Source organism: Mesoplodon densirostris, chromosome 7 (genome assembly GCF_025265405.1).
Source record: "Mesoplodon densirostris isolate mMesDen1 chromosome 7, mMesDen1 primary haplotype, whole genome shotgun sequence".
NCBI classification, from domain to species: Eukaryota; Metazoa; Chordata; class Mammalia; order Artiodactyla; family Ziphiidae; genus Mesoplodon; species Mesoplodon densirostris.
Window position 1 is genome coordinate 19,164,577 of NC_082667.1, and position 24,768 is coordinate 19,189,344.

A 24,768-nucleotide genomic window follows, 5' to 3' on the forward strand; every position below is an offset into this window, starting at 1 on the left:
CTACTAAATAAATAATTAAACGGTGCCACAAATTATTGCTGAGACTAAAATCTGAGGTCATTATAATTCCTGAGATAATTAATCAGATGTTTAAAATAGAACCAGCATGTGAGAACCTTTGATTGTAGAAAAAGCCTGAGGCTAAAAGTCCCACTTCTATTAGAGATTGTATTGGACTTTAACTCATTTTCCCACAGCCTTCAAAAAATAAATAAAAGCATAATTTTTATAGGTACCTGAGGGTCTCCATTTTGATTTTCAGATGTGGTATGGATTGAGCACCAGTTTGTTATGCCTTTGAAAGGCAGTCTTTGAAGTTATCCGCACAATCTCACACCCAGCCAGAGGTGTCATGGCTTGGCAAAAGATTTCCTATTAAAATTCGACACCAAAACAGAGGTTTGTGTTGGTCAGTACTGTACAAGGGAACCAGAGGACAGCTTGCTGTGATGGGGAGGGTCACAGTCAGCAGAGATCAACTTGCTGAAAGATCCAGTGCTTAGGGCGGTCTCACACATCTTAGGGCTTCCTGCGGTTGGAAAAGATTAGCTAAACAGAATGAAAGGAACATGGGAGGGGGAGCCCAGTTGGCCTGAAGAGAAAAGAGGAACAAATAACTGAGGATGAGAGCAGCCAAGCATGTGTGACATCAGCTGCAGTTTTTCCATTTTCATCTTGGGTTGTGTAACTCAGGGGCCCCCAAAGTTGAACAACCATAATCCAGACTCTTGTTTTCCAACCAATCCCAAGTTATTCATGTTTAAAATTTATATTTCCTGGATTACCCCACGCACAAACAACTAAAAGCTTTTACAGCAAGAAACTTTGCTTAGTCATTAAAACACATTACTATTCATAAGAATAAGCAGGTGCAAATAGTCTGTCCAGTTTGGATAAAGAAGAAGCATGGGAGAACTTCCCTTATAAATTTTAAAACATATTAAAAGAATACAGTGCTTCGAAGCATTTTGCTGACTCCAAAAGCTGCAGACAAAATAGTGGAATAAGACATCAGACCTAGAGACAAATGCTAGCCTTTGACAAATATGATATAAATTCAGAAAGAAGTATCATTTTCCAATATGATTGAGATAATTGCTTAAATATTGGGAGAAAATATTAAAGCTTTAAATAGCATCACATACCAAAATATATTTCAGGAGGATTACAGAGTTAAGTGTATTTAAAAAATGGAATAATGAAAGGACAGTTAAATGCATATTGCAATATATATATGAGACCATATTTTATTGCCCTGAAAATGGCATTTTTAATGATAATTATTGACAAAGGAATATAGTTGTGTGACTTAGTTTTTAGTTGCAAAGAAACCAGCAAACTCTCTCGCTGAAGTACAAAGGGAATTTACTTTATAAATAAAGAACAGTAGCTCATAGACTCTCTAGGAGAGTCAGATTATTATGACTTGCGGCCATGCAGCCAATAAGATGCCTCATCCACCCTGTGTCATTGGTGCAGATATAATCCTACCATTACTAAACATGAGACCAGAAGGTTTTCCCTTAGATTCTGACAATGGGCCCTACTGATAGGGAAAGAGTAAAGGGACAGAGTAGGTAATTAAAGAGTTAATCCCACTAGGGGATTGTGAGTGAAGAAAAAAGTATGGGAGACCCCTGTAAGTTAATGATCACTCAAAAAAGCAGGTTTGCTTAACCACAAAGCCAAGCAGGCTTGCTTAGCAACAAAACCAGGCAAAAGAAGCATGAGACATGCCCCCAAACAATAAAACAATGGTGGAATGAGACCCACATCCTGCCCAGTGAGCTCAGTAAGTTAATGATTCCTAGGACACGCTCCTCTGCATGCACTAAAAACAAAAAAATACAAGGAAAAGGTGACATTGTACTAAAACCTGAGATGGTTTACCATTTTTAGCATATGTTACCACCTTTTTGCTCATTTTCACTGTGCCGTGACAGTCCTGGCTTAACCATGTAAGGACAAGAAAACTCCCCCGCCTGACATAGAGGAGGAGCTGATAATGGAAGCTTTATGTCTACTCAAGAATGAGGGAGAAGGTGGTCTTCTCTCCCTCCCCACTTTTCCTTTGATTACAGAACTGTAGCCCACTAAGTTCTCGGCCTGGCACCCTCTCTCCCACCCACTTATAAGCCTCACAAGTGTCCTATTCTAATAAGTCACTTCTTATCTATCACTTTGCCTCTTACTTAACTCTTTCTGTGCTGAGACATAAAGAACCAGAGCTCCTTGGATCCCCCCAGACGCATTTCTGCGGTTTCACTGCCACTGAGCCACTACCATGGCAGCTCCTGAAGACACCATGCCTCTTGGCCTGGCTGTGCCAAGAAATGGAGTCCACATGGAGTCTCTTTCCTTATGCCACCGTTTTCCCAATGGAAGCCTGAAGCTTTAGGTGCACATTATTGGTGGAGCCTGGATTACCTAAGTCTTGACCTAGGCTGCATAATTGAGTTGACTTCTACCTTGGAGTGGTAGGACTCGTGATGTGGGCATTACCTCAACCCTAGTTACAATGTTGAGAAGATGGTATGCTTTTTATATTATGTTCATACACCTGTGTTTTCTAAATTCTCCACAATACATACATATTAATTTAGCCAAAAAAAACAGAAGTTGATACCCACAAAATCATTCTAAGGCCAGTGTTAACACTGTATGATTTGGAATTGAAAGGAATAGTAGAATGTTTAAAACTAAAGTCCCTCTTTTTTCATATGAGAAATGAGAAAACTGAGGACAAGTGAGGATGAAGAGGCTTATACAAGGTCATACACTCAGAAGATAGTGAAGCCAGGCCAGAAATCCATATTTACTGGACTTTAAGATGAGGGATTTTTCCATTTTATCTTGGGTATTTGTATTTTATCTATGAACTGGACAAAATGATAAAGTATATTTGTTTTATACTTTATGGCTAATGGATATATAATCCTCACTACATGAGAATTCCCACTTAATTTTGGGATGTATCATGGTAATCCCTTTCAGGTCAAGAAGGGAATGCAGTATCAGCTAACCCAGTCTCTTTGTCTTGTCGGTAAGAGCAACTTTAGTTTTCCCATTTGTGGGATATAAGCTCAAAACAGTAATGCCCCTTTGAAAAGCCTTTTGAGATAAGTTTATGAAAAGAACCATGAGGATGGAATTGCTCCAAATCAGGATGGTTACTTGCTTGGAAAGATGGGATTAATTTACTTTGTGAATTGCACAGAAAGAACATCTCTTTTGAGTTGCAAAACATATCAAGATTACCATATCTTGGAGAGAGAAATCTGTTTGTAAAGGGCGATGTTTAGGGGAGTTAAGGAGAAATGAACAAGACAGTCACCCTCTTCTGTGAGATAACTAGCTTCCCAACAGCTGGGGCCAGAGTCACTTTGCTATTTCTAGTACAAGCCCAACGTCTAAGCTGTAATATGGGGTTCAGTGAAAGCTGATTCAGTGAAGACATAGATGTAGGTTATCTTTATATTTCATCTTTATAATAATTATGGCCTCCGATCTAATGCTTGGTACTTGCTAGGCATTGTGTGAGGTATTTTACACACCTTATTTCTGTCCTGAATGCTTTTTGGAGAAAAACTTAGAGACTGACTAGAAGCTTACAGTGCATCTGCTCAGTCCACAATCGCTCTCCATCTGGAAAATCCATCCCCAACCTGATCTACAATCCCCTCAGTGGTCACTACTGTAAAACAGTCCTCTGGTCACTGAAAATTGAGCCAAGATGGACATCTTCCTGAAATGGGAGAATTTTAATTCTCATTCCCATGGCTTTGCAAATGAAGTTAAGACTCAGAGACTGTTAATAGGTCTCTGGAAGTGGCTAGATGAGTAACATGCAAACTCCAGAATTGTGAGTCTCTAGAAAAAGAGAAAGGAATGTGAAGCAGGTTCAGAGAAAGGGGAACAGATCAAAAGTAAAGTCTTGACATTTATCCCCAGAATCTCTTTTTACTTAAAACCCAGCTTCAGACCCCTGAATTCTACAGTTATCCTCTCTTTGCTTAAGCTAACTAGAATTGTCTTTTGGAAGTTAGAATCTAGGATCTTGGCTAGTATAGGGTATAAATAAAATATGTACATTCATACCTACATCCAAAGAAACATGTTCTCTCTTATTTTCACAGCATATCCAAGAGTGGATATTATCATCCCCATCTTATAGATGAGCCTACAGGCTCAGAGAGTGGAAACAATTTTCCCAAAACAATCTACTTAGATTAGTTAGAGCTGGTTATTTAATCTGAGGTTGGAATAGCTTAAAATCCTGTGATCTTCCTAGCCCTATATCATGCCCCATCTAGTTTTATTAATTATTTAAACATGTATTTATGGAGATCCTGTTAAGTCCCAGGCACTATGTTTCTATGGTTTCACCAGGGTTGCCAAGTAGTTGTAGATATTTACAGGGTATTGTATCCACATGTGTCCATGTAGACTACCAAAGGCAGGATGCTCAGCTCAAGGTTAAAGAATAATCTCTGAGATTCATTATTCATACACTACTTTCAGTAAAGATAAAATTAAGGAGAGACCAGCTTTCAAAAGACATAGGAGGTGTTGGAGGATTTTGGAATTACTAAAATCTTTCAATATTAAGCATTTACCAAGCTACTGTATATTTTAACTGGATCAGATGCCACCTGGTGTGATTTTGTCCCTGGTTTTCAGACAGCATGTGGCTGGGATTGTCAGTGGACTGATAATGAGCACCTGTTATTAGAGGGTTTTTTTTTAATGGTCTCCTGAAGGAGATTTGATGAGTTGATGATCCAGTAATGTCTCAAATTTCCTATTAAACCCAGAAAAGACATGTAACTTTCTCAAAGTCACAGAGGTAGTTGGTTGCAAAGATGAGGCTTGCCAGCTAAGAATGACCTGCCAACAGAAATCATTTTTAAAAATTTATGTAATATTTCTTCTTATTCCTCCAAATAACAATACATGTCAGTTAGATTCATGGCAGATCCATTATGTATTCTACCCCCTCAGTCTGTCTTTCTTTGAATCAATGAAATGTAAAATGCAAAAATTACAGGTTTTTATAGTTAGAATCTATAGTGCTTAGGGTACAGTATAAAAGGCCCTATATTAATTATGTACATTCTGGCTTATTATATAATTCTACCTTCTTGTATTAGGACTTAAAATTTCACTAAATACCATGAATTAAAAAAATCATCAATAAATGTCATTCTCAAATGTAATTATATTCTTTAAAAAATGACAAGAGTGAAAAAAAATGACAAGAGTCATATGTCAGAGCACCTCAGTTTTTATAAAATGTATGCCTTCTATCTTTTGTAACATACAAATAAAATACAAAATATAAACAATATGGTTGAACACTTTGGAAATGAAAATTATTTATGTTTTCTAATCCCAAGAGAGCATCTGTGCATTATCATCAGAATAATTTTAAATAATAATAACAACAACAATAGTTAATACTTATAGAATACTTATTGTGACCAAGCAATTTTCTGAATGCTCCACATGCATTAACTCAATCTTCATAATCACCTGTTCACCTGTGAGGTAGCCCTATTAATACCCCATTTAACAGATGAGGAAGATGAGGCACAGAGATTACTACAGGATTAGCTCCAGTAGCTGAGCTACTTTCTAGGTAAGGAGATAGGACTGTCTCATCCTTGGTCTTTAAATGCAGCCCACATATATATAACATCTAAATGGTCAAGCAGTTTCTCCTGACTTGGCTCAAACTCTACTTGGCTTGGATTGTTTTCTCCCTCTTTTTTCCAGGTGAACCCCTATTGAGACTTAAAAGCTCATAAAAAATATGCTCCCTTTTCAGTCTTTCCTTCTAATGAACTTGCATTGTTTCTTCATTCATGTTGCCCTGACCTTTGTTTCATAATTCTGCTGCTCTAATTTGGAACATCACTGACTTCCTGACTACTCCAAAGGACAGTATTTATTTACTAAGTTATGAATCCCCTTGTGAAATTGGACACTTGTAATGAACCTCTCAAAGTTTTTTCAAAGCACCATCCTCCTGCTTCTCTTGATTTTCCAGTCATTCCAGCTCAATCTTCATTATGTTTCCCTCTCTCTCTCTCTGTGCCTATTAAATGATGGAAGTCTATAACCTAGATGCTAACACAAGATCTAGCATCCAGAATGGTCCTTGTCATATGTAAGGATCTCAATAAACATTAGCTGAATAATTTTCCTCATGAAATCTAACCCATGCATATGGTTTCAACTATGACTCATGAACTAGCAGATGTGAAATCCAGAACTCTTAAGCTTAGGAGTTTCCAACCCAGATCTAATGTCATGCTTTCTATTAATATTCTGTTTTTCTCTCTCATTCTTTCTTATCTGGATGAGTTACTCTTTTACTGACTATCTCTCTCTTTCTCTCTTTCTCTCTCTCTCACACACACACACACACACTGAGGACAGTGGAATGTTGGGCATTGGATTAGGTGCTGGGTCAGTGGTGGGGCCTTCATGACAGTTATCTAGGTGAGGGTACCAGCTTGTTATACTGTTTTCTTCCTCTTTTCTTCTTCACTCTCCACTTCATTTTCACACTCATGCTACAGTGTTCTTTGGAAAATGTCCCTATTCAAAATTCTGTTGGTTTTTAAAATTTTATTTATTTTTTAATATAATTTTAAAATATTGCACTCCATTTACAATTATTACAAAATATTGGCTATATTCCCTGTGTTGTACAATGCATCCTTGGGCCTATCTTACACCCAATAGTTTGTACCTCTCAGTCCCCCACCCCTGTATTGCCCCCGTTCCCCCTCCCCAGTGCTAACCACTAGTTTGTTCTCTATATCTGTGAGTCTGCTTCGTTTTTGTTATATTCACTAGTTTGTTGTATTTCTTAGATTCCACATATAAGTGGTATCATACAGTATTTGTCTTTGTCTGACTTATTTCACTTAGCATAATGCCCTCCAAGTCCATCCATGTTGCTGCAAATGGCAAAATTTTGTTCTTCGATGGTTCCACATTGCATATACAGTAGAGTTCCTTTATATCTCAGAAGGCCCTTTATAATTTGATCCCTGACTATATGTCTAGCCGTAATTTCTTCATTCTCACACTTGTGTCCTATATTCCAGACACAGCAAACTCTTTGGTATTCCTTAATCATGCAATGGCTTTGCTTATCTAAATATCTTTATACATACCATCTTGTTGGAATTTGGTAAGGACTGAGAGAAACAGTAAATTACATTTCTCTTACCTGCCAGGGTTCAGACTCAACGTAGGGATAAACACAAAGTAAGGTAGGTAGAGAGCGAATGTCACCTTCACCCTGACAATGTTTATCTTAGAGTATGCAGTTTATTTTGTTAGGCAAGTGGTCCTCCCTAAATCCTAGAATAGACAGACTTAGACTGTCTTCCAGTCAAAGACAGCATGGGAAAATTGAAGCCTCACCATATCCTCAGCTTACTGTATGGGCCAGACAGAGAACACCAGCTCTCTGAGGGCAGGCTAGCTCCCCAAAGAAAAGAGAAAGTACACAGCCCTGTTCTGCTCCAAAACTGCCAGCAGGTTGAGTGGCTCTTCCTCTCCTGTAGGGAGTTAGTGAGACAGCAGAGAGAGCCAGGAGTGGCTTGGAAGTGGAGCTCCTCCAACCTGGAAGTATTTTTAAGTGAATAATGAAGATATATCAAGTATAAGCTGAATTCAACAGGAGTTTTTCAATTTTAAGTAGAAAGAAAAGAAGCACCTCACTTTGCCTTAAGCCACAGAATGGAATTGATTAGCTCACACAACTGAAAAGCATTTGAGTCCAGGCACTCAGCGTCATAGAACTTGGTCTGTCTTCATCTTTGCTTTCCTCTCTCTCGATTCCAATCTCAGACAGGCTCTTTCCTTACTGTGCTGTGATATTAAGATGGCCATCAGTATCTGGCAACTATCTTACAAGCTCAGCTATCCCAATGAAAAGAGAGCTTCACCTTCCCAAGAATTCTAGTGAAAGGCCTGGGTTGAATGTCATTGGATAATTTAGACCAGTGAAGTAAAATAATACATATTTTTTGGCTAGGCATGGTCAGGCACACCCTCCGCCACCACCAGAACTGTGGTCAAAGTCAGGGTTATCTGAAGGACTAAGATGAGAGAGGAACGCTTCAGAAGGAAGAGCATCTGTTCTGGGCAGACAGAAACGAAACATGTTAAGTGCATTGTTCCATAGGTGAGTGGAGGTGAACTAAAGTAGACAGGTTGTTTAGTAGCAGTGACCCTGAGTTTAGATAAAATAGTCTTTTCTAGATTATACTTATTGATAAATTAGACTGCTCTATGATTCTATTCCAGCCAGCCAGGAGATTGTACTCATTTTTTTGTTAGCCTAGGAATCAGACTTTCACAAAATAGGTGAATTGGAAAATCTCTTTGCTATACAAAAAATATTGTTGCTGTGACAATTGTTGCAGTAGAGGCCTGTTGCAAATGAGTCAGGAAGTAGATGGAAGAAACAGTCACCCGGTCTCTGCTGTCAAGTGAAAGGAGGGTGCACGCAGCTATGAATTTTTCTGCTCTCGTTTCTCCTGGAATCGCACGTCTCTCCCTCTCTCTCCCTCCCTCTCTCTCTCTCTCTCTCTCACACACACACACACACACACACACACACACACACACACACTGTCTCTCAAACAGGCCAAATTATCATCTTACCCAAAAATGATGAAATGAAACATAAATATGCCAGCTTCCATCCAACAGAAATAAAAATACCTCCAAAATTTCAACTTAATGGCATGTGTCAGGTTGTATTGACTCACTTGTGAAAGAAAAATTGCTGTATTACTCATTCTGATTTAAAATATCATATTTAGAGGTCTCCATGACATGTGTTGATCAGCAAAAGCGGACCCTTTGTGCCCTGCTGCACACTGGCAGGAATGCCCGTGTTACAGCTTTGCCAAGGGCCCGGTTGTGTTCATGCCAATGTGGCCTAATTTTATTTTCTTCGCTGTCTCTGTCTCTCTCTCTTTTTTTTTTTAATGTTTGAAAAGTACAATAGAACTGTCTTCTCAGCATGGGGATATCTGCATGTGTTAAAATTACATTTTAAACTCTCTCTCTTTTTAATTTAAAAGGATTTGTCAGAACATGCAGTCTTTTTCCCCTTCCTAGAAAACGGGGAATATACAAACCTGAAATCTTCAGAGGCAAAAGCCTACTTGTAGGAAAACAAGCAAATAATTAAACAAACAAGCAAAAGCAAACAAAAAAAATAAAACCTGCAGAAGTCTGGCTTATTTTATTTGAGTTGAAATCTCTCAAGCTTTGACATGAAGAACTGTAGCACAAAGGAATTACAGCAAGGACAAGAAATAGAATCTTCTTGTCTGGAAATTGTTAGGCAAAGCATCAACTCCTCTTTACCTCAGTTTCCTGGAAGATGTTAAAGTGGTTTCTCAATTACTGATACCTATATGCAGTGTATACTGCATGAAAAATAATGACAAAAACATTTATGGAGAACTTACCTTCACATGAGACAGTATGCTTAGAATAAGAATACACGCACACACAATTCCCAGCCCAACCTCAGAGTGGATTTATTTAGTGGGTACTCCCCCCTCAAAAATAATAAACCACTCTACTCACTATAAGGTTGGGATGGGTTATTAGTTACACTTTACAGATGAGAAAACTGACTTAGCTTTAAGGCACTGTGACAAATGCTGTGGTTGCACCACTCAGAGCCTCCTTCAGGATCACATGCCCAATTCCCTACTTGTCGGAAATGCTGCCTGCACAAGCTCACAGCTGAATTCCACTTGAGGAATTTCCTCTACCAAAGAAAGCTTCCTTGCCACAATTTACACTAAATTCCCACAGACCAATCATCTTTCTCTTTAGTTGGTAGGAGAGTGTAAAGATCTATCCTCCACTCGATTTGGGTGTATCTCTGAAAGGCTGCCTCAGCTCCAAAATTCCCTGAGGGACTGGGGGGCCCTTTGTTGTAACCACTTTACTGTTTAACTCCTTCCTCTGCCCAATCCTGTTTCCATCACTTGTTATGGGTCTTGATCAAGAGTACTCCTCAGTATACCTTCTTCATATAAATCTGTCTCATGGTATGTTTCTGGAAACCCCAGCCTAAGGCAGCCACCCAGAATAGATGTCAGTTTAATGTCTGATATTATAGTTATTTACCAGAAACCCCTGTATGTGTTTCTGACTCATGGATTGTTCTCCATGAGTCAATTAAGCAAAAAAAAAAAAAAAAAAAAAAAAAGAAAAAGTAAAGGCTTTGCCTTTTTATGCTAACGCTTAATGCATTGCTTGGTATACATAGTCACCTATACATAATGGCTCATCAATTAATCTACAGTGTCTTATCTACGATATATATGCATGTAGCAGAAAGCCAGCCTTGCCCCAAATGCTGTTGGTTCACTATAAGTAGGGCCCATGATTTTATTGGTCTCTTCTCTTGTGTTATGCAACGTATAATAAGGGAATGTGTGGTTGTCAGTGCCTGAATGCCACTTTCAGTAATAGAAACTCCTTCTGGGGAAACAAGATTGGTGCCAGGACTAGAATATGGAAGCAAACTTGAAATTATTTCACTGCTATTTCAGAATGGTTTAAAAAAAAAGGAAAAGGCAGCAAGACCATGTTCAAGGACTGCCAACCACATTGAGGCATTTGAATGAAAGTTCCTCTATAGCTTTCTATAACCTACTAAATATAAATCCAGAGTTTTTAGGTTGGCATGTCAGCCTCTGTTCAACTAGTGCCAAATTACTTTTGCACATTGTCACCCACAATGACCTTCATGAGCACTCCATATTTTTGCAAAACTGGGTTTAGCTTTTCCCTGAACAAAAATAAAAACAAATATGTAAAATAAAATAAAAAATAAAACAGTCTGACCAAGATAATGGAAGCCCATTCTAGTCATTTTTTCTTGCTGATTATAACCCAAAATTCTGGAGAAAACAAAAATAATAATAAAAAAAAACTATTTGCGCACTCTGAAAATTAAACAAAAGTAGGCAGATTGGGGAAGGGAGTCAAAAAATGAAGGAACACCCTGAAAAAAGGTAAACTTCCCTCGCTTTTTTTCCAAATATTTTTCCTCAATTGGAGCTATGGTAGTAGTGGTGAAAGCAGTAAAACTTTGAAAGAACTCCTTATTTTTGGCCAGAGTCACGAGACAAGGAATTCCTAAAACCTGAAGAAGTGGATGGTTATTAGTGAGAAGGCATATGGAGAATGATATCCCCTAATGTGTATTTGAACACACACTGGTCTGAGCTCCAGATTCAAATTAGGAAGAGTTCTTAGGTCACCAAATTCACTGCCTGTTAAAGAAAAAAAAAATTAAGATAATTCAACTGTATTAAAATTAAAATTTATGTTGTGAATGACACCATCGAGAGTGAAAAGACAAGCTGCAGACTGGGAGAAAATGTTTTAAAATTGTGCATCTGCAAAAGAAATTTTATCTAAAACATATACAGAATTCTCAGTCCAATAATAAGGAAACAACCAACCCAACTTTAAAAAATGGGCAGAGAGGGACTTCCCTGGTGGTCCAGTGGTTAAGACTCTGTGCTCCCAATGCAGGGGGCCTGGGTTCAATCCATGATCAGGGAACTAGATCCCACATGCTGCAACTAAAGATCCCACATGCCACAACAAAGATCCTGCACGTGGCAACAAAGGTCCCATGTACCACAACTAAGACACAGCTAGCTAGCTAGCTAAATAAATAAGTAATTAATTTAAAAAAATTTTAATGAAAAATAGGCAGAGAAACTATACAGATACTTCACCAAAGAAGATATTCTTTGGTAAATGAGAATATTCAAAGATGCTCAACATCATTAGTAGATGTTTTAGATTCCTACGGCTTCCAGAGCTAAGTACCACAAACTGGTGGCTTAAAACAACAGAAGTCTATTGTGTCACAGTTCTGGAGACTATAAGTACAAAATCAAGGTATCTTTAGGACTATGCTCCCATTCAAGGTGCTAGGGAAGAATCTTTCCTTGACTCTTCTACCTTCTTATGATTGCTAGAAATCCTTGGCAGTGACATCATCATCATCATCATCGTCATCATCATCACCTTTTTAAAAACGGATGGTACCATGTTTTGGTGAGGATACAGAGACACTCAAACTCCTGTATATTGCTGGATTGATGATGATACAACTGATGTATAGCCATTTGGACAATAATGTGTCAGTATTTTGTATGGATGAACATATACTTACCGATCTATCTCCTACATATTTACTCAAGAAAAATGAAAATTTATGTGCATACAAAAATCTTCACTCAAATGCTTACAGTGATATTATTCATAATTGTCCCAAAGCAGAAACAACCCAAATGTCCTTCTAGTGGTTAGTGGATAGACAAACCATGATGTTTCCATACAATGGACTATTATTTAGCAGTAAAAAGGAAGGAACTATTGATATACACAACAATATGGATGAGACTCATATGCATTATGCTAAATGAAAGATATCAGATTCAAAACACAGCATACTGTGTGATTCCATTGTTATGACATTCTGGAGAGACAAAATTATAAGAAATGACAACAAAAATAAAATCAGTGTTTGTCAGGGTGTGGGTGGTGGGAGGGGTAGACCACAAAGAGGCACAGGAGAATATTGGTGTGATCAAGCAGGTGTGTATCTTGATTGTGGTGGTGGTTACCCTATGCACTTGTCAAATTTTGTAGAACCGTACATTAAAAATAGTGAATTTTACACTATGTATATAAAGAAAATACAACAAATAAAATAAAATGCTGGTGCCTGATATCATGAATGGCATGTGTTTGGGACACAATCAATGTTAGTTCCTGTCTTCTTCCCTCATGCCTAAAGGACATCGACTCTTACTATTATTTTATTTATTTGATAATTTAAAATATTTACAGTTTTTTCTTTAGAATGCTTTTCCCTCTCTCCTACCTCCACTCCTGGCAACTTGATAAACTCATCTTATTAGGACATTCTTGCTGTGCCACAGTTATATTCTTCTGTGTTATGTTTCTTGCTGCTGTGTCCTAGGCCTAAATCTGGTCGTGTTTGGCCTTCCATACTTGCTGCCATAATAACTGAACATCTCTTGTAACCTAGAAATCAGTTGGTGACTTTCTATCTTTGAAATTTATTTAAGAAACTCTTTTCAATCCTACTTTCAAGTCCCATTATAGTCCAAAACCTTGGCATTCTCCAGGAGCTTATATCCTTGTGTTCACCAAGCTCCTGCTACCACTGGACTATCTCTTCCATACTTTTAAAGTCCACCCTCTTTTCTCTCCCCCAACACCTCTCTCAGGAACATAACCAGTTTCTTTTCTGGTCTCATAAAAAAGTCAGTTTCTCCATTAACTTTTGTTTTCTTGGTTCCTGCTGGCACCCAGGTCTTCAGTATCTTCCCTTCTACCCTGTGCAGCTTCTCAAGACAACTTCCTGAAGTCAGGCTCCCCTCAGGAGGGAATTCTGCTTAAGTTGTTATGATAGTAAAATGCGCACTTTGTTACAGTCTGTTAAGCACTTATCACTAAATTGTAAATACAATTATCTTGATTCTGTTTCTCCCACTATTCCATGAAATCATCAAGGGTAGGTTTCATCCTCTCCCCACCCCACCCCCACAAAGCTTAACACAGTGGTGGGTACATAATAAATATTTAGTAAGCAAATGAAAGTGTCTTAGTCCATTCAGACTGCTATAAAAATACCATAGACTGAGTGACTTATTGTGAAATAATAGAAAAAAAATATTGTCCCTACTAGGCATTCCTGGCACAGAGCTCCTAAGACCCTTGTAAGTTTTCAAGTGATGAGAGTATTAGGAGCATCTGTTGTTCTAGTACTTGGTCTTTGACCCTGGTTTCTACACAGGGCTCCTAAATTCTTTGGAATTTCCTGGGTGATAGGAGTGTCTTTTGTTCTAATGAGGCAACTCTTAGTGGACTCCTGGATGGAGGCTGGTCACCAGAGAGTCCAAGCCATGATTAGAAGCTTGGAGCTTTCAGCCCTGGCCCCATTCTCCAGAGAGGGGAGAGGGACTGGAAATGGAGTAATAATCAACTGTGCCTACATGATGAAACCTCCTAAAAGCCGAATAGTATGGGGTTTGGAGAGCTTCCAAGTTGGTGAACACATAAAGGTACTGGAGAATGGCAAGCCCCAAAATGAAGCTCCACACTCCTTCCCATAAACCTTGTCCTGTGTCTCTTTTCTTGCTGTTTCTGAGTTATAACGTTTTATAATAAGCTGGTAATCCAGTAAATAAGGTGTTTTCCTGAGTTTTGTGAGCCACTCTAGCAGATTAATCAAACTCAAGGCAGGGGCCATGGGACCTTCCAGTTTACAGCCAGTAGGTCAGAAGCACATATAACAACCTGGACTTAGGATTGGTGTCTGACGTGTGTGTGTGTGTGTGTGTGTGTGTGTGTGCTTGTTTGTGTTTGTATGTGGGAGCGGGGGGCAGTCTTGTAGAACTGAACGCTTAACTTGTGGAATCTGATGCTGTCCTCAGGTAGACAGTGTGAGAACTGAGTTAAATTGTAGGACATCCAGCTGGTGTTGCAGAATTGCTTGATGTATGGAAATCCCCTGTGTGGGTGACCAGAAGTGTCAGAAGTGAAAAGTTCTGTGTAAGTAGTATAGGAGAAATACACATGAGTGTTTTTCTCTGTATACTTATAAACAACAAACATTTATTTGTCATGGTTTTATAGGCTGGGAAGTCTAAGATCAAGGCCCTGGTAGATTTAGTGTCTGATGAGGGCCCACTTCTTGATTCATAGATGGCCATCTTCTCACTGAGTCCTCACATAGTAGAAGGGGTCAGAGAGCTCTGTGGGACCTTTTTTATAAAGACACTAATTCTATTCCTCATGATCTAATCACCTCCCAGATTTAAACATAAGAATTTTGTGGTAGGATGGAGGGAGGAGCCGGGTGCTTAAACATTTGGTCTATAGCAGGAAGAATAGCCAGACTTTCTTTTGTTTTAATATTTTAATTTTATTGGAGTATAGTTGATTTACAATGTTGTGTTAGTTTTGGGTGTACAGCAAAGTGATTCAGTTATACATATACTTATATTCATTCTTTTTTAGATTCTTTTCTCATATAGGTTATCTCAGTAGCCAGGCTTTCTTTTGCATTATTTTCACACTATTCCGTGAGTCTGCAGCATTATCCCTACCATTTCTATCTCATTTCTTCACATCGTTGAAGCCACTATATCCATACACTGGTACATCTATGAAAAATGTTCTTATGTCTCCAGAGCTTGGTCCTCTGAATTCTGAATTTTATTTTTTTTCTCTGTTCCACTTCTTCACTGAGGGCAAGAGTTGTGTTTGGTATACCTGTATAAAGTTCTTCAGTTTATTATACTCTGATGGGTAGTTAATAAATTCATTACTTTATTCAACAATATTTACTGAGTGATTAACATTTTTCAGTCTCTGTTCTAGGGGCTGGGCATATAGCAGGGACACAGAGAAAAGTTTCCCCCTCCTTAAAGAGCTTACATTCCAGTGGTGAGAATCCCAGAATAAACATACAACAAATACATATATAACAGGTAATGTGTTAATAAGTACTATGACAACAAAGTAGAGTTAGGAGATAGCCAGTATATGAATATCTGATGGAGGGGTTATCTAGGAGGAGAAATTGTCATTTCATGCAGAGTGGTTGAGCAAGACCTAATAAAATGAAGGTCAAATAGAAACTGAAGAAAGATAGGGGTTGAACTATGCAGATATGTGGAGGCAAAAAGCACTCTGGCAGCCCACACTTCTTGGGATGAGCACCATATAGTTCAAAAAGCATAAAAAGGGGAGAGGGGTTATGCAGATGGAGAGAAATATTTCAAACACAATGGATATTTATTTTCCTGAGAAACCTATAGATAATTTAGGGGGATCTGATAATTTACGTTGGAGAATAGACGTAGTTTGGGAGCAGAAGACAATGGTTACTTTTACCTGTTGTAAAAACCACGTAGGCTGACCTCCGTTAGAGTGTATCTGGGCAAGTGGCAAGACAGAATGGCTCTCCTGAGTTCTCAGTCTAAAGTACTGTCATATCATCCTCAGTCTTCTTTGTCTCCAAGACAGTTTTAAGTGCAAAACATACCAGTTCCAAGTATGGTATTTGGAAAAGGGAAATATCAAAAGTTGTCAGAAGATTTTATAAAGGTTGGATCTTGGGTTACTGAGAAACAATACTTGACTTCCTATTTAATCAAAGTGACGACAGAAGATTTTAAAAGTAAATGTAGGAGGTAACACAATTGTAAAGAATCTTAGTACTTTCAAAATTTAGAAGGATTTGTTATCTTCAAAAATCAGGAAAATGATAAACATAAAGCACAGGAACTTTTTCTTATACAGAATTTTTGCCTCCAAGGCAGATTGCTCAGAAGGTAAAGGAAAACCTTTTACAACCTCTTAGAGAGACGAATACTCTGAGAAAATGTAAACACAGATTTTTTGAAAAATCTTATAAATAAATCCATTAAACTGTAGCTAAACCCATTATATAAACCAATAAAAATAAGATTTCCCTTTCATGAACCTTCTACAACTTTCTATATCCATTCAGGTTTTTTCTTAAACGTTCCTCCTTTTCATTCTGGAAGAATCAGTCATTTAACTTTAAGACAAAACTTCTCTCTTTTTTATCTTAACAAAGACACATATCTTACAGTACAATTTCTCACAATGCCAAAAATGAACACATTTGTTAACAGATACAAATATATGCAGCCTCTCTGTACCATATAAACATGCGACAAAATGATATAAACTTAAAATTATACTCTGTAACTTATGTTAGAGTAGTCTATCTTATTTCAAAATTATCTAGTTATCTAATGAATATCCATTAAGTAGCTCAATTTAGTAGCAGTCCAGATTTTAAACTACTTAAAGATCTTGGAAATTATCTTCAAAATTACATACTACAAAATATAATTACTGTTGAAATAAAGTTCACCAGAATAATGATTCAATTTGGTTAAACCCAAATTTAAATTTTTCGTAATCTTAAACAGTAAGTAGAAATAATGCTAGCTCATTTGATTAGTAAATCTTTGTTTAGAAAGAACATACTCAAGTAGAATAAAAATGTGTACTTACATTATACTGATAACACTGATAACTTAGATAAAACATAGTTCTTTGTATTAACCCAAAATTATTAAACTAGTTTTGTTTGACAAAGTAGGTAAATGTGAATTCTTAAAATGTTTCTGAATTAGTTTCTATAAGAATACCTCTTTTTTCGCATTGGAATTGAGATTCATTTTCTCTAATTTCTGAAATATGGGGAATGGCCAATTATATGAACATTTATTTATCTCTAAGCCAATCACAGCAGAGCTCCTTTAATGTAAGGGATTTAAAATCTAATTGATTAGTATTATCCAGAGGTAGAAAAATATTACATATTTACATAATTAGAGGGAAAGGCTTTTCTGAATTACAGACATATAAACATACAAACAGATACAAAGAGCTTATAGTTTTAGTTCTAAAATTTCAGTCATAAGTCAAGCATAAACAAAGTTCTGAGGTCCATTTCAAAGACCTGGTCCCTTCTCAGTGGGTATACATTCTCAGTTTATATGGGCTCAAAATACACCAACAGAAAAGAACAATTAACCAGATTCTCTGTCCTCTTTTACCCAACAGAGACAAGATGTCTATAAATCATCAATCCATTTATTTTTTTTTAATTAATTTATTTTTTATTGGGGTATAGTTGCTTTACAATGTTGTGTTAGTTTCTACTGTACAGAGAAGTGGAGTTCCCTGTGCTATACAGCAGGTTCTCATTAGTTATATATTTTATACATTAGCGTATATATGTTAGGCCCAATCTCCCAATTCATCCCACTCCCCCTTTCCCCCCGTGGTGTCCATACGTTTGTTCTCTACATCTGTGTCTTTATTTCTGCCTTGCAAACTGGTTCATCTGTACCATTTTTCTAGATTCCACAAATATGTGTTAATATATGATTTTGTTTTTCTCTTTCTGACTTCACTCTGTAAGACTGTCTCTAGGTTCATCAATCAGTTTATAGTGATCAATAGATGGTCAGACCAAATAGAAAGGAAAATCATCCAGGAAACTTATGTGAGTCATGAGGAAAGATGGAGTTGAGTATTATCTCAGAATGTGGATGGCAGTGTGGTCCTTTGAAATTAGCCATTTCCCAGAACATGAAGGGATAGGATGGAGGTGGGAGGACGGGGATTCTTAACGATCTCTGCTTTCCAGAAGCACAGGGCTCAGGTGAACTTCAACATTGTTACAGCCCTTTTAAGTAGATCCTATGATAACCCCATATTTTAGATGAGGAAATTGATGCAAAGAGAGTTTTAGTAACTTGCCCAAATTCACATAGCTGCTAAGCGGTAGAGATGAGCATCGAACTCTTGAAGTCTCACCCTAGAGTTCATGCTCTCAGCCAACAGGGGCTCCTACACTACACTCTAAGAGTTTACCACAAGGTTAAAGACCTTTTCTACCTAGTTCATCAGTTTCCCCACAGAATAGTAAAAGTTTGGTGGATGGGTAAATGAAAGAAGAGAGAGTGAACCATAAACAGAGAAAGAAGAAAGAGTGAGGCAGAAAAATGAACACATAGAAATGGAGAGAGAGAGAAAAAAAGTAAATGTTTCTCTTTTTCTACTCCTGGAGGATGCATTGTGCCTGCCTCCCCTGGACACAAAGGGAAAAATTCCTCACTTAGACTATTTTTTCCCAATTGTCAAATCACCCCTGGAAAAATTTTTATCATTTTAGAGATATGCATTAGTTACCCTTGAGGATGGAAAATGTAAATAATCTAGCATTGTTACTAATAAAAACCAGAAAGCATTGACCAACTTGTAAGTTTAATCACCAATCTTCCTGTCAATAATTATTTGATATAACTATTTCCTCCTTGATTTGGATCCCATTAAAGGCAGACATTCTATCATATTCTTCTTTGCACCTTCATCACTTTACATAGTACCTGAGACATAGTAGATATCCAGTTAAATGTTTAATTGAATGGGAAAAATAAAACTTGGTGAAACTACCTCTATCTTTGAAATAAGAGGAAATGAGAATTAATTCCAGTTAATGTGCTCTAAGTACAACCAAAATAGTCTGACAAAATGATATATTTATTACAACTTCCCAATAAAGTTTGTAATGACTTGCAGTATGGGATCAAGTTTTATACTTTAAACTGTATTATAAACCATACAACACATAAACACATATATAGAAATCAAACTGAATTGAGCTGATGAAATATTTTAATACTATTGATCTCAGCTATTCTCATATAGACAGATCTTTGTACACTGAACCAGAATAGAATCCAGAGAAAGCATTTAGCTAACTTAAAAAAAAAAAACAATAGAACTATTAAAATATTGAGTTTATTTTTATGATTACCGCATGTTAGTTGGAAAAAATGTTCAAATAACTGTTCAAATAACTCTTAGTTTTCTTGATACAATGGGATGTCTTGGTTCTGTCTAACCCTGGTCCTTGTCCTGGCTATACACTATGGTACTTATTGAATATTTCTTTCAAGATTCCCAATTGAGTTGGACTTAATTTAGCTTTATTCTTACAGCTTACTTCAAAGTGGAAATGACTCAATAAAATAATTTGTATGTTATTTTTTGTCATAATATTAACATTTATAATGATATTTAGTAGCGTTTATAATGGTATTTACAAAGCTTTTATATGTATCATCATATTTGATTCCTATCATAAACCTGTGATACAAATATTTCATTCTAACCATTTGGCTTTTGATAAGAAAATGAGAGAGAGAAAGAGAGAAAGTGAGTCTAATGTCTCACAGCTACTAAGTCTTAGAGACTTGACTCCTAGTTCAAGGATCATATTAATATAATGCCACAGGTGGCTTCTCATAGTTTTAAAAAGCTATTCATTTAACAAGTCAGCTATGGATTGTTCTGGAATAAAAATATACCATAACTTAAATAGATAGTGTTATTTATAACAAACAGAAGCTTAGTTATCTATGCCTGGTGAGAGTGGAAAGTGGGGTGGGTCTTCCCTCATATTTTCAAAAATTTAAAACCCAAACTATGTGAAAATCACATATTCTAACCTGTGACATATTTTCTTATTCCTCTTCAGTCTGAAATGTGCCCAGAAACAATAATGTCCTTAGAATTTCTTGGTCTGCTGTATCACAGACAATTCAAAATGCCTTACACTGTTCTAGTAGGAAATATGGAACAAAATTTTGATGAGAAAAATCTACCCTCTGACTCTTAAGAATAATGAGAAAGTGACATTGGAAGAAAATATTTTGGCAATAATCAGCTTTGGGGATTTAGTACTTAGATGGATCTTTCAGAATAAGCTGAGGACAAATAGTTGCCTAGCTAATTGTATGGACAAAAGAAAGACAGATAAAGACTGTTCCAAATTCTTCTCCACAGCCACACCGCAGGATGAACAAGGAAGCCATACAGGGGAAGCTTTTTCTCCCCATCATGCCCAAAATGCACTTCTTTGGAGGTAACTAAGTATAGACCTTGAGTCATTCCAGCCATCAGTGTCTTTTCATAAGCACTAGTTATGAAGCTGAAAAGAATGGCAATATAATACACCTATTCTTCTGGAAACTGCTTTTGAAGTAGGGCGAGTGACTAAGAATGACCAAAATAATGGAGATCCTAAGTGATCACCCAAAGTGGGTGGTCAGGGTTTTACACAAGGAGAAAGTCTATACTTACATAGGTGGGTGCAAGGGTTTGTGTATGTGTGTACACAGACATGAATCAGCCTTCTTAAGTTAGAGGAAAGTATTTCCTTCCTAACAGTTTCTCTAAATTCTAAAGTTAAGTATTAGCACCTGTATTTTTATCAGCCAACATGACAATGCTATTTGGATTATTAAGGAAAGAGCCAGAAGCATAATTAAATTGTAAGCAGTATCTTTTATGGAAACATACTGAAACAGTTGTAATACTGAAGACCAGAAGACTTGCCACCCACCTCAGCTGCCCCAGTGCCAACCTATGCTGAGTCAGAAGTAATTTGCCTATAATTATTAGCCTTTGATGCCAAACTCTGTGGGAAAAAACTCCCAAGCCTTGGTGAGTGTGACTGGAAGCGTTAGACCATGCATAAGGCTCATTATCTACTGCTTTGGCCAAAAGCCTAAATTAAATAAAGTTAAGTGGTTTACTTTCCCCCTTCCTTAAGGTGAGGAGAAGCTACAAAAAGAAATCCATGTACCAAAATGTTCATTGCAGCTCTATTTACAATAGCCAGGAGATGGAAACAACCTAAGTGTCCATCATCCAATGAATGGATAAAGAAGATGTGGCACATATATACAATGGAATATTACTCAGCCATAAAAAGAAACGAAATTGAGCTATTTGTAATGAGGTGGATAGACCTAGAGTCTGTCATACAGAGTGAAGTAAGTCAGAAAGAGAAAGACAAATACCGTATGCTAACACATATATATGGAATTTAAGAAAAAAAAATGTCATGTAGAACCTAGGGGTAAAACAGGAATAAAGACACAGACCTACTTGAGAATGGACTTGAGGATATGGGGAGGGGGAAGGGTAAGCTGTGACAAAGCGAGAGAGAGGCATGGACATATATACACTACCAAATGTAAGGTAGATAGCTAGTGGGAAGCAGCTGCATAGCACAGGGCGATCAGCTTGGTGCTTTGTGACTGCCTGGAGGGGTGGGATAGGGAGAGTGGGAGGGAGGGAGACGCAAGAGGGAAGGGATATGGGAACAGATGTATATGTATAACTGATTCACTTTGTTGTAAAGCAGAAGCTAATACACCATTGTGAAGCAATTATACTCCAATAAAGTTGTAAAATAAATAAATAAATAAATAAAAATACAAACTGCTGGGAAAAAAAAAGAAAGAAATCCATGGAAAGAAGTGCCAAGAAAAAGCATGCATTACTCTCTAAGGCCTTGAGAGAGCAGACTAAAGACAACCACCCAAGGCCTGGAGCGATGTGACCAGCAAGATACCCATCATCAAGTGAGAAATAAGCTTCACCCCAAGGAGAATCTAAAGAGGAAAAGGAATACATAGACTAGAAAGTTTAAAAAGATATTCTGTATTATGTAAAAGCTCCCATCCCTAGTATCACTGCTAGCTTCCTAGATTCAAGTACATATATATTTTTTTTCCCCTGAGGAGAAATAAAAGCAAAGACACCCTGGACTCTAGAAGTTAGAGGCCTTTTTTTTTTTTAAACTATTTTTGTCTACCTCAATGCTTAATTATTCCCTAGAGCCAATGTATCTCTTTGTTCTTAGGGGTGTATTCTCATTGAAGAAGTTTAATTTACAATAGAATCCTGAAATATTTTAATACTACCTTCTTGAAACTGTCGTCTCCCAAAGAAATGTTTTGTTTTGTTTTGTTTTAAATCTTACAAGTTAGGAACAGCTTTTTAAATGTAGAAATTTGTTCTCAAAGCTGCTGGAACTTTTCTTAGAGTAAGTCATCACCTTTATACCCCTTTCTTACAGGAAGAAAACTAGTAGAGCACTTTTAGCAATTAGAATTTGAAGGAAGTAGAGGAAATTCAGAATATACGTGAGTATGTGCTTAATACCTGATCTTCTACTCAGTGAGTGGTACATTCAAGCTGAATCTGATAAAGTAAGGGCAAACTTCTAGTTTCATTAGAGGCATGAGTATCCAGATTCCTTGGTAAAGGGTGTGGTCACCATTAGCAGAGTAACCAAATGTTTCTGGCTCTCTGCTTTTATGAACATGTAGAATAGTGTTTTTCCATCCCTTTAAAATTAGGTGAGGAAATGTGACTTGTTTTTATAAATAGAATATGGGTAGAAGTAATATGTGTCACTTCTTGGTAGAAACTTTTGAAGACAGTATGTTACTTGCGATATTTTCTTGACCTTTTGAAATCAAGGTGAACTTTTGGGGCGCTGAAACCCTGAGTTACTACAGTGAGTTATGCCCTTTTACCAACCTGCAAAGTACACACTGATTGAGCAAGAAATTTTTTGATTGTTTGGTAGGATTTTGTTGTTGTTGTTGTTACTACAGTATAACCTAGTTTACTCTGATTACAACAGGGTGGGATTTAAAAGCTCTTCTCCATGCAATACTGAGACTGAATGGTAATGTAAACTATGGACTTTGGGTGATAATGATGTGTTAATGTAGGTTCAGTGATTGTAACAAATATACTACTCTGGTGGGGATGTTGATAAATGAGGAGGCTATGCATGTGTTGGGGGCAGGGGTTATATGGGAAGTCTCTCTGCACCATCCCCTCAATTTTGCTATGCTCCTTAAACTGGTCTAAAAAAATTAAATATTATGAAAAATGTTCTCCAGTATCTAGCATCATGTTAGGTTGATGAAGTTATTGAAAGCAATCTCTATAGGACAAAGTGCTAGCTCTGGGCATCTATCCATGGTCAACAATAAACCATGTTAGTGACCTTTCAGTTATTGATGCTCCACATCACACAATAGAGACAAATGTGTATAAAAGAGTAAAAGACCAACGAGCTAATGAACCTCCTTGTAGTGGGACCAGCCTTGTTCCTGACTAAAATCCTTTATACTTGCATTTTCCTGCTTGGAATGTGCTTCCCCCAGATCTCTGCATGCCTGGCTCTTCATCATTAACATACTAGTTCACATGTCACTCCTTGAGAGTAGATTTGTTGACCATACTACCTAAAATAGTCCTCTATTCTGTCACTGTCTATCACATAAAATCTTTTATTTTCTTTGTAGCTCTTGACCCATATAAGGTATTTCTATATATGTTTGTTTAGTGGCTTATTGGCTATAAGACATCTGCCAATAGAATGGAGTCTCCATGATTGTGAAGATGCAGTCTCTCTGGTTCATTACTGTGTTCCCAGCTCAAAGAACATTGACTGGCATAAAATAGGTTGTCATATATTTTTGTTTGTTTGTTTGAATGAGTAATTAGACATCTCCAGTCAAATCAGATTAAGAGGGAATGGATTCACCCTCACTCTTTAAACAACTAAAACAAACTGGACACAATATAAGAATAGTTTTATTAGACTACAGTCATCACTGGACAATAATCCCTGAGGGCAGGGAAATAAATGAGGTACCAGTTCCCCAGCTTACTACATGGAGGGAGTTTCTAAGCCATACAGTAGGGAGGAGGAACCCAGGTGGGGCCCAGCAGTCACCCTGAATTGAAGACATAGAGGTTGGAATCCAATGAGTCCACCCATCTGGAGTCCACAGGGCAGAGTACTGAAAGTAATGGGCTGGAGAATGAGAAAGCTCTGAAGATCTACAGATGGTGCATACTAGTTTCCATCTGAGGACTCATCAGAGGACATGGTAAGGAAACTACCAATTGCCAGGGAAAGAATCACTTAAAAGAGCAAGGCGAACAATCCCCAAGGCTCACGCATGGCCAGGGACATTTATATTCCCGCAAGTCAGAGTGGGAAAATCCTGTAACCTACTGGACATCAGGTAGAGTATGCAGAAGGACCTTAGTAGTGGGGAAAAATCATCCTTAGACTAAAGACTCTTCTGATTCTTCCCAAGAAAGCTTAAAAACAAGGAACAAAAAAGCTCAAACTTCTTCCAAATATCTGTGTTCCAGAACAAATGTCAAGAACAGTTAAAAACATACCCAACAAGGTAACAATTAAGAATTCCTGACATACAA